Consider the following 12,214-nt stretch of genomic DNA (forward strand, 5'->3'; position numbering starts at 1 on the left):
ATAACATTTCCCCGTGAGTGTGTAAATACTCAAGTTGATGTAACATAAGGTTCGACAAAGTTGGGGAAGTTGCCTCGTCAGTATTGATCCAAGAACACATTAGTCTCAAACAGGGAACTTCCTATTGAAAAAAGTCTCACAAAATCCTATTAAGGTAAAACCCAATATGGGCCAAAAAACCATATATAGTATGAGGAAAATGGTGAGTTGGATGCAAAGCCCATTTAAACACCTACGAGACTTACATAAGGGTAACACCAGCCCAGGATAGGTGCCTCGTAAAAGCCTAGTCAGGTAGCCTTAACTTAAAGGAAAAAATGCTCCTAACCGTAAAGACAACAGTAAATTAAGGCCAAGTGAGTATACTTCGGGATTGTCTCCCTGAGTTTGACATAATTCCAAAAAAGCTAACAAGGTTACAACTCATAAAGTTTACGCATACCAATTCCTTGAACAAGCTTTTGGAAAGTAGACTTCAGTAGTGACTTGGCAGAAAGTAAACTTCAGCAGCGACTTGGTGGAAAGTAGACTTCAGCAGTGATTTGCTTAACCTCAAAGCTCTTATGCTCTTGTTGTAGATGATAGAAAAAGAATTTTGGGTCAATGTGTTTGGTGTTGTCTTCTTTGATGTATCCCTTCTTGAGCTATATAATACATGTTATGTTATCTTCATAGCTTGCTGTAGAGACGTTAACGATGAAATAAAGTCTACAGGTACTTCGAATATGTTCAATAACTATTCTTAACCAAAAGCACTCCCGATTGGCTTCATAGAGGGTGATTATCTCAACATGGTTCTCAGTAGGTTGCAACTAAGGTCGGTTTGGTGTGTCTCCGATGGTAAATTTGTTATCCGTTTGAGAACGTGTGTTATGCGGTTAGACAAGTACCCTGCATCAGCATAACCAATAAGGCAAGAATTAACCCAAGAACTGAGAAGGCAACATCTCCACTCAATAATTTCTAGGGATAGAACAACTCAAACCCATCGTACCTTTGATGTAGTGGAAGATGTCTTTAAGACTTGTCTAGTGTCTGCGTGTAGGTTCATTGTTGTATCTCACTAAAAGATCCATGGCAAAGGAGATGTTTGGTCTAGTGCACTGAGCTATGTATAATAATGTGCCAATTGTACTAAGGTAAGGAACTTCTGGTTCTAAGCCCTCTTCATCATCGTCCTTAGGACAAGAAAGATCTTGTTTTGCATCTAGCATTCGAACAACCATATAGGTACTTGAAAGCTTCACTTTATCCTTATTAAAATGATGAAACTCCTTCTGAATGTAGTTCTACTGATGGATAAGAATACCATTCGAAAAATGTTTGATCTCCAGGCTGAGACAGTATGACGATTTCCCTAGATCCTTTATCTCAAATTCTGACTTCAAGTGCATGGCGGTTTTCTTGAGCTCTCCTGGAGTCTTAATGAGATTCATGTCTTTGACATAAATTGCAACAATCGCAAATTCAGAATGTGACTTCTCCATTAGCACGCTAGGGTGTAGTACGTTGTTCACGTATCCCGAACTAGTCGAATACTCGCTCAGACAGTTATACCACATCCATCCGGATTGCTGCAATTCATTGAGTAAACGCCTCTAGAATTATTTAATCCAGTCAATGGAAGTCCTTCTAGAACTTTTATATAGATTTCTGTATCAAGATCTCCATAAAGATACACAATTACCACATCTATGGGCTACATTAATAAGTGATAGGTGATAGGAAACATTATCACATCCATGAATGGTGAATAAGTGATAAGATTTTTACCACCTGCGCAAAGAAGGTTAAAAACACCTGAAATACTTGCAAGAGAAACAAGATTATTGTAGAATAGTTGGCCTAAGCAAGGTTGTTCTCCACATGGATTATTTTAAATAAATTTATGCGAAACCAAATCTCAACTAATTACTTAGAACAAAGTTTTGGAAAAAGGAGATTTAAGGGCCTAAATTAAGAAAAATGAATTTAATTAAAAGGGTTAGCAAAAATCTGCAATATTAAAGAAGGAGAGAGAGAGAGAGAGAGAGAGAGAGAGAGAGAGAGAGAGAGAGAGAGAGAGAGAGAGAGAGAGAGAGAGAGAGAGAGAGAGAGAGAGAGAGAGAATTTTTGAAATAAAGTGAGAATGCACTAGGGTTCCGCCGTCACTTTAACAATCCTATGTAGTTCTTTCAATTACTATGAATTACATATGCATATTTGAAGGTTAGATTTTTCTAATATATGTCATACTTGGAACCTCCAACATTTGACGTATATCTAACATGCAACTCGTTTGTAGCGTCCAGATTGAATGTGAATGTGCAAGACTCATTACATTTTGTGAAAACTTGCTTTGAAAGAAATGAGTAGTTTCTATAAAATGCAACCGAGGCATTGAAGAAAACGACCCTCGACTCATCTTACAAAAAAAACTTTTAAAGGCTCTGCAACCTACTTTCCAATTATTCCCTTTGTAGTTCGAACACTCCCTTGTATTCATAGCTCTGCTACTCCCCTTTATAGTATCAATTTCATGTACTAAATTTCATTGTCAGACTAATCCCTATACCTGCAAGAACTTGCTTGACATACATGTGAACTTGCCCGAATAGGTTTAGTACTAGTTTGGTATTGAAGTGCTTTTATAAAAAGTGGGTATAAAAAAAGCTGAGCTCAAAACGGAGTTTGGTAAACACTTAAAAATAGTTTATTTTCACAATTTTGAGTGAAAAATGCTGAAAACGTGAAGCAACAAAAAATGAGCTTATTCTCACAGCACATCAGAAACAGTTTTTTTTTCAACGCACAGCAATACCAAACCAGCCCTTAAACTTTGCCTGGTTGCTTGTACTTATCAATTAATTTAAATTTGTTATCATTTCACGTTATTTAGTGTCCTTTTGTTAACATTTCATGAGTATTCGTAAAGCATTTTTCTTTCATTTTCATTTACACTCTACTTTGTTCTCTATCTTTACTTTTTCTTACAAAGATTGCAAAATTGCTTGCATCATCTTTGATCAATTTGGGCACCTCCACACTAGATGATACGACTTTTGATAGTGGTGGAAGCTCCTCAATCTTAGGTCTCCATCTATTCGCTTCTTATACCTGACAAGAATCAAAGATAGCAGCGATTTCAGTTAGTTTAGGATCATTAGGATCATTTTGTGCATCGTGATTCAAAAGAAAAATTTCTAAATCATCCTCAATTCGACTCCTCTCAAACTGTCCATTCATTGCAGTCAAAATAAAATTTACAACCTTGCATTCGCCATCTCCACATGGTTGCCTAAAAACATTAAAAATGTTAACCTCCATTGTTATATTTACAAAACAAAGTTTCGTAATCCACTCCTACAACTTATGTTAGCATCATAGGTAGCTAAGAAATGAAATCCTGAAATTACAGGAATGTGATATTCAGAGGCTAGAAACAGGTGCAGTATCTAAAACAATAAAATGAACGGGATAGTAAAACTTGTCTACTTGGACTAACACATCCTCAATAACCCCTCTTAGGGTTTTAATAGAATGATTAGCCAGCTGCAATTTTACCCGTATCGGCTTTAATTGACCAAGACCTAGCTGCAAATACAAACTAGCACCTAAGTCAAATAAAGCATGATCAACAAAATTATTTCCAATGACACAAGACAAAGTAGGACTTCCCGGGTCTTTGTATTTTGGGGGGATTTATTTTGCAATGTACTACATTCACATAGGCAGCTAAAAACGTAGTTTTCTTCACATTATGATTTCTCTTATAAGTGCATAAATCTTTCGAAAATTTAGCATAAGCATGAACCTGCTTAATAGCATCTAACAAAAGAATATTTATCTTAACTTGCCTAAAAAGCTAAAAAATATCAGAGTTATAAACAGCTTTGTTTAAGGGTTGTAAAGCTTTCGGAAAATATATAGGCACATGATATTCCTTGTCATTTTCAGATTCTTTGAGCTTGTCAAGTTTATCATTACTCTTGGTTTTCTCAACCTCCTCAGGTAAAGATGTTGTGTCAATTATTTACCGCTCCGAAGAGTAATCATAGACATAGCATGCTCAAATTCGATCTTAATTGAATTAACATCTTTAGGATTAGCTTAAGTGTTTGCAGGGAATTTTCCTTTTTCATTAACCGACATAGAGTTTGTTAATTTTGAAAGTTGACTAAATAATGAATCAAACTTTTGATCTAATACTTGAAGGGGATCTACATATGATTGTTTATGTTGAAACAAATTAGAAGCAGAATATTGGTGGTTAGGAGCACTTGCCTGAGGGTACAAGTCATTCCTCCAAAGTAAATTTGGGTGATTTCTAGTTGCCGAATTGTATATCTTTGAAAAAGGAGAATACTGCTTCGATAACTTCCAATGGTAGCACACCGTTCTTCATAAACTCCTTTCATTTCCTTCAACATTTGACAATTTTTAGCGGAGTGCCCAATCTCACAACAAACATCACAATTTTGGTCAATATCTTACTGATAAACTTGTTAAGGTATATTAGATTTTCCAAATTTTAATGCAACTACCTATTTGGCAAAATTATCATATTTTACTTTCAATTCATCTTCTTCCCTCACTTGATAAATTCCCTTACTACTAAAAGATGTGGAAGACTTAGAGCGATCAATGCTCTCAAGTGGATTATGACCTTTCCATTGATGGGTCTTCTTAGAAATTTGATCTAGGAACTCTAAAGCATCATCAAGTTCCTTTGACATGAATTCCCCATTTACACAGACTTAAGAAATTGACGATCTCGAGAGAGGAGAACTTCGTAGATGAAACTAGCAAGCGGCTAGTCTTCAAAACCATGATGTGGGCACAAATTCAAGAAATTCTTAAATCCTTGCCATGTCTGATACAATCATCCACTCTTTTTTTGACAAAAAAGTAGAAATTTGTTGTTTTAAGGCCTTAGTCTTATGATCTCGAAAAAAGTTTTGAAAAAATTCATCAGTAATTTCAGACCACGAACAAATAGACCTAACTTTAATGCATACAACCAATGTTTTGCTTTGTCTTTTAAAGAGAATGGATAAAAAATTTAATCTTACTCCATCCAATTGATCATGTTCAATATTATAAAAAGTGCTAACACATCTTGTATTCCCTAACATGCACATAAGCGTCTTTATTTTCCAAACTATGAAAAATAGGAAAAAGTTGAACCATTTCATTTTTAAATTCATAATTTGGCATATTAGCAGTAAAAACAATGCATGAAGGAGATGCAACACGAGTTGGATGCAATAGCCTTTCAATGTTCTGGGGGGAGGGTTTTCCTTGCCTCCAATAATTGCATGGTCACTAACACAATAAAAAAGATCCCCAAACAATGTTTCAATTTTAGGTTATGGACACTTACCAAATCTGCCACGTTGATCACAATATCACATGAAAATTTAAGAACGAAGAAAAAAAAGGTAAAAATAAAAATTAATTTCAGTTTACTATCCTGAAGTTTCTTGGTTTTAAATATTTCATACATCAAGTTTTTTTCGTCCAAGTCTGGTACCTAAAAGCATAATTCTGGGACACTTTTATACATCCGTTAAGTTTTCCGTCAGAACATCCGTTAATTGATGATGTGGCACTTATGTGGATAATGAATTGGCGCTACGTGTCAATATGGGCCCATGTGAATATTAATTTTTTTTTTAAAAAAAATGTAAAATTTAAAAATTAATAAAATTTAAAATAAAAAGTAAAAATTTAAAATCAATTGGGTCATCTCGTCTCCCCCCTCCGCACCCAGTGCTTATTGAGGAAATGAAAAGTCTTTTTCATTAATCTGAAAGAATAATATTACAGAGTATATATACAATCAACTGTGGTAAAACTAAAGATACCAAAAGTAAAAGAAATTATTACAACAGTAACTTTAACTAACTGTTAACATCTTTCACATTTTTATATACTCTATTATTCTCTTCACACCCCCTCAAGCTAAACGGAGAGGATTGGAGGGAAAGCTTGGACCGCAGATCAAGAAAACGTTGACGAGGAAGAGATTTAGTGTGGATGTCAGCAAGCTGATCTTGGCTGCAAACAAACTGAACAGTGAGAAGGTTAGCAAGAACAAGCTCCCGAATATAATGGTAGTCGATTTCAACATGCTTGGTACGAGCATGGAAGACCGGATTCAAAGCCAAAGAAATCGCTGAAATGTTATCACACCAAATCTGAGGTAAAACAGGTAATTGAAAACCAATATCAGCAAACAATTTGCAAATCCAAGTAATTTCAGCAGCAGTATGGGCTAAGGATCTGTATTCAGCTTCGGTGGAGGACCGAGCAACTGTATGTTGCTTCTAAACAGGGGAAGAGGATGTAAATGTGTGGAAAGGGAAAGAGGTCTCATCAAAATATACATGTCGAGATATGTAGACTCGATTGGTGATTGGATCTAAACAGCGATACCCTTTATGAATCAAACTGTAACCAAGAAACACACAAGGTTTACTTTTAGCATCCAATTTGGAAGTGATATAGGGTTTTAACCAAGGATAGCAACTGCAACCAAAGACTCTGAGCTGACTGTAATCAGGAGGCTTGCGAAAGAACTGTTCCCATGGAGAAGGTTTGGAAGGAGGAGGCAACCTATTAATAAGGTAAGTGGCAGTGAAGAAAGCCTCCACCCAAAATTGATGAGGCACTTTAGAAGCAATCAATAAAGTGCGGGCATTTTCAACAATATGCCGGTGCTTCCTTTCAGCACAACCGTTTTGCTGGGGAGTGTGCGGACAACTGAGATGATGTTGAATACCACAAGTAGCAAGATGCTTATTAAAAGTAGAACTAAGAAACTCACCCCCTGAGTCTGTGCGTAAAGTACCAATCTTGAAGCCAGAAACATTTTCAACCAAAGCTTGAAATTGGACAAAAGTAACAAAGACATCCGATTTATGTTTGAGAGGATACAACCAAGTATACTTGGTGAAGTCATCAACAAAAAGAACATAGAACTTGTATCCACTAACAGAAAGTAATGGTGCAGGGCCCCATACATCAGCATGAACAAGTTCCAATGGTCTAGATGTGACACTAATAGAAGCATGAAATGGCAACCTAGCACACTTGCCTAATATACAATTGGAACAAAAGAGCTGATCAACAGAAGCAGTAATAGGCAGGGAAGACCGAGAAAGAACAGATCTTAATGTCTTGATCGTTGGATGTCCCAAGCGTTGATGCCAAATATGAGGTGATGTCCTTATTGCAGGAGTAGCAAGATATCTGCTGGAATGAGGAGGAAAGGCAGAGAAGGGATAAAGACCATGGCGAACAGGGCCTCTAAAAAGCATCTTCCCCGTAGTAAGATCCTTGACATTAAAGTCAAAAGGATTCAGAGTCACAGAACACCAATTATCCACAGAAAACATATTGGCAGAAAGCAGATCATGTTTTAATTGAGGAACATGTAAAACATTCTTTAATTGAAACGTAGCAGAAGGAGTGCGAAGTAAAGAAGAGCCAGAGTGATGGATTTGCAAACCTTGGCCATCACCAATATAAACCTTCTCAGAGCCATGATATGGTTGTGGATTCTGCAAATTCTGAATGTTATTGGTCATGTGGGAACTTGCTCCAAAATCGAGGAGCCATGGAGGAGAGGAATGACCAGGAGGATTAGCGTACATAGCAAGCTTGGCAGGAGGAACACAACTTTGAAAATTAGGATTCTTACGATGACTGCAATCAATGGCTTGGTGGCCTGGGTCTTCACAGATCTGGCAAGGAGAAGGTTTAAAGTTGTTGAAAAACCGAGAGCCACCACGAGAACCACCACGATTCTGAAAATTGGAGGTGGAGCGATTGAATCGATTACGATTGTTATTGGTGTTGTAATGTCGCGGAGTACGAGTGTTGTTAAAGGAATTGCGCTGATCACGATGCTGAGCAGCGTAGGCTTGAAGTTTAGGGGGAAGAGATGGTGTAGGGAGCAAAGGAGGAGCGGTGTTAGAGGATGCTTGAAAAGCCTGAAAAGGTTCAGTAGATGAGCCTTTGGCATGCTGCTTCCGTGCAAGCGCCAGTTCTTTGCTAAGCAAGAAACCATGAAGATCATCAACAGTCGTATCAGCAAGACGAAATTGGACGGAATCAACAAATGAATCATAGTCATCAGGAAGGCCATTGAGAATGATCATCAGCAGATCATGATCATCAACGGGGGCGCCAGCAGCCGCAAGAGCATCGGTGACTTCCTTGAGACGCTGAAAGTACTCAGAGATGGAAGATGTGCCTTTAGTGATCGATTGAAGAGTTGACCGCAGTTGATGAATGTGAGATCGCGATACACCACCAAATCTCCGTTCAAGATTCTGCCATAATTCCCGAGCAGATTGAACACCAACAGTGAAGGGAAGCAAATCCTTAGAGAGTGTAGAATTAATCCAGATGATGATATTCTGATCAGTTTCATACCATAACTCGAAGGCAGGATTATGAATCATATTTCCTGAAGAATCACAAAGTAATTGAGGCGGTGCAGGTTCAGATCCATCAACAAATCCAGCAAGCTTGTACCGGCGGAAGATCGGATCAAAGAGAGATTTCCAAACGAGATAATTGTGGCGTTTCAGCTTCGTCTGAACCATGCTTCCAATGTTCTGGATTGTGATGTGATTGATCGAGACCTGAGTAGAAGAAAGAGAGGGAATAGCATCCTGAGAAGAATGAGAGTGCGCATGCATCGGAGAAGAAGAAGTAGCCGCCATGGATACAAAGGATCAGGGAAGAAAATAGTTGAAGAGATCTGTTTGGTTGGGAAGAAAACAGCAGAAGGGATCTGTTTGGGTACTGAGAAAATGATTAGAGGATCGAAGTCGTTAGACTTCCGGCGGAGGATACCATATTGAGGAAATGAAAAGTCTTTTTCATTAATCTGAAAGAATAATATTACAGAGTAACTTTAACTAACTGTTAACATCTTTCACATTTTTATATACTCTATTATTCTCTTCAGTGCTCCCCGTTCCTAGAGTCAAATCCGAAGGTTTCAAGCACCTTCCCAACCTTCTCTCGCCGACAGCAGCCATGAGCGCCTGCAATGTATCCACCACTCCAATAGATTTGAAATTTTGCAATCCACTCCAATCCAAGAAAAAGAGATAAAAAGATTGAACTGTTTCACCTCTGGGACGAAGATTGTCCGGCCCCGCGAAGGAGGTCCATCCACTTGTTCTCGGCGATCAGACCTGCCTAATGCGGAGGAGTTCCAGCGAAGGAAATTCGATGCATGGCTTCCTTGACTCGTGTCGCATTCTCCGCCTTCAGCGGTGCGTTTATACGATTCTCGTCCTTTTCCACTTCTTCCTCATCTGCTTCGTCATCGCTGCTGCTATTTAAGCAACCATTGCGTCTGACGTCTTAATTTAGCTGGAGAGACGAGATTCCTCTCTCGACCTGATTCACAGTGACGTTGTTGGATTGCAGCTGACAGTGGATCAGGACAGTGCTGTTTCTGATCTGGTCTCCGTTTTCTTCGGAATCGACGGCGGAGACTAGGTGGTAGAAATCGAGGGTGGAGGTTGGGAAGGTGCTTAAAACCTTCGGATTTGAGGAGGAGGAACTTGGCGTCAGGGCTGCTATTCCGGGAACGGGGGGCACTAGGTGCGGAGGAGGGAGACGTGAGACCCAGATTGATTTTCAATTTTTTTTTATTAATTATTAATTTTTTAATTTTTTAATATTCACGTGGGCCCATATTAACACGTGGCGTCCAATTATTGTTCACATGGGAGCCACGACATCAATTAACAGAGGTTCAGATGGAAAATTTAACGGATGTTGCATCCATAAAATGGAGTTTGAGATGATTGCCGTCATTGACGCTCGAGAATATTGGATGGACAAAATCATCGACTACATACAAAGTGAAAAACTACTAGAGAACAGTAACCTGGCCAGAAAGTTAATCCAGAAAGTGTCAAGATTTGGTTCTAAAAATCCCTGCCTATGCGCTAGGCACCTGGCCACCGCTCGATTAGTCCTAGGTGTTTGAAAATTAAGAAAGTCGCCTAGATCCGCTTAGGCATCCGCCTAGCTTGCCTAAACCCTCCTTGATCACGACTCTCACTTAGACATAGAATCAATAACTTTCATTTTGCATTTTATTTTTTAAATAAAATTTAAGAGACTTGTTGGATACTTGATGAACACTCATTATATGCTTGTTCCCATGTTTTCAATATGTTCTAATACTTTATAATCTATATATCATTTTATTTTGTAATTTTTGTATACAATTATGTGTTTTAAGTTTAAATAGGCACTTATTTATACAACATATAATAAATTTACTTAAATCCGTCTAGTCCACCTAGGTGGTAAGTTCGTGCCCACTGCCTGACTAGCGCCTAGCGTTTTTTAGAACTTTGGTCAAGATATACAGTCATCCGTGGAAAACTCTACCGACGCTCATATTCTGAACCTTATACCTTATGCATCACTCTAGATGTTGGCCTACGAATTCTAAATGATATCCACTCGGGGGTCTGCGACAATCATGCTGGAGGAAGATTGTTGGATCGAAAAGTGATAATTGCAAGCTACTATTGGCCCACCATGAAGCAAAAAGCAATTAGCATTGCCCAGAATTGCAATAGCGTCCAAGGTACGCTCCTATGAACCATCAACATGCAGAAGAACTTAATACTCTAATAGGTTCATGGCCTTTCATGCAATGGGGCATCGATTTAGTAGGACTTCTTAAGAAAGCACCAGGGAATAGGCAAAACCTGATAATGGCGATAGATTACTTCTTAAAATGGATAGAAGCGGAGCCCTTAACAAGAATCATTATTGCAGTTGTAAAGTTCTTCGTTTGAAAAAACATCATTTGCAAATTTGGAATTCCTTACATAATATTGACAGACAACGGGCTACAGTTCACCAGCTCTGAAGTCACAAATTGGTACAAAGAGCTAAGACCACCCTACAAAGAGCTCTCATATCAGTTCAAGTCACAACTATGTAGAATTTGCATACTGAAGAACGGACCGCCCTAGAAAATGTAGAGGTCCTGAACACTGATCTCAACTTTGCGGATGAGCATTGAGAATGCGCTTAAGTCCGACTAGCAGCCTATTAGCAATAGATCCAATCATATTACAACAAAGGCGTCAAACCCAAAAAACTGCAAGTTGGGGACTTGGTATTGAGAGAAGTTTTTTAGAATACCAAAATCTAAAGAAAAGGAAAACTCGAGGCAAATTGGGAAGGACCATACAAGATCGCTAAAGTAGGAGTCAACTTAACATATCACTTAGATCACAGGATGGAACCCTGATCACCAAGAAATGGAACATCACCATGCTCAAAAAATATTATCCATGAATACGCCATCCGAACTACATGCGATTTGATTATTTTCTCGAGATATGTAGGCAGTTCTTTCCAAACCCAATCACAAGCCACCGTCTGTATGAAGAAAAGTACATGGAGAACTCATATTCTCACGCTCTGCCATAAGCTTATTGTCAAAAGTGACCTCTGGTGATTTTTTACATGATATCATCTTTTTCTTAGGATTACACCAGTGATTTGATTATCCATCCTAGAGATATATAGGCAATCTTTTTAGATTCAACCACACCCCCTTATCGATCGAATTCTACTGTGGATCATCAATAAAGAAAAGTTATATGTCTTAAAGGTCTGTTCATTCATTTCCTTATGATGCATGAGAGTACCTTACTTATTCCAAATAGGGCACAAACTTTGAAAACTTTGCACAAATTCAAGTACAAAAATGTTCAAAGTAACACTGTCATAGGAGTATCTTTTAAACCAGTCCATCTTGAACGATTACCAGTTTGGGAGACAAATTGTAATAAGGGCAATAATAATTGGAAGGATGCAGGCATGGCACATCACGCATTGACCTAGAAATGCAATGCACCATCCAACCTCCAAAAAGTTTATGCTACCAGCAAGGCTGTAGGTTATAACATTTAAACTCGGGCTCTATTTCATTCGACGGAATATTCCAAAAAGTGATCCAAAAATCATCCAAGGATGGCTCAGAACTCCAACCTCGAGTACGACTAGTTCTATCCCAAACCAACATACTAAGCCAAGTATGTTCTGTGACATCGTATGTCAACAGGTTTGAATGAGGCATCCAGACTAGGCAATTCCCAAGAGGAATTTTATTCCAATGGAGCTTTGATATGCAAAAATGGTTTGGGTAAGTCAAGTAAGGTAGTCTAATTGG

General features: G+C 38.3%; 1 protein-coding gene and 1 pseudogene across 1 annotated transcript in view; one reads left to right on the forward strand and one right to left on the reverse strand.

The window, feature by feature from the left end:
• The window catches only part of LOC126609677 (F-box/kelch-repeat protein At3g06240-like), a 68,886-nt gene that overhangs the window by 6,501 nt on the left and 50,171 nt on the right, over positions 1-12,214 (reverse strand). The gene's annotated exons all lie outside the window — the stretch shown is intronic.
• Positions 4,803-4,911, forward strand: LOC126612714 (small nucleolar RNA R71; annotated as a pseudogene).

This window comes from Malus sylvestris, chromosome 17 (assembly GCF_916048215.2).
Source record: "Malus sylvestris chromosome 17, drMalSylv7.2, whole genome shotgun sequence".
NCBI lineage: Eukaryota > Viridiplantae > Streptophyta > Magnoliopsida > Rosales > Rosaceae > Malus > Malus sylvestris.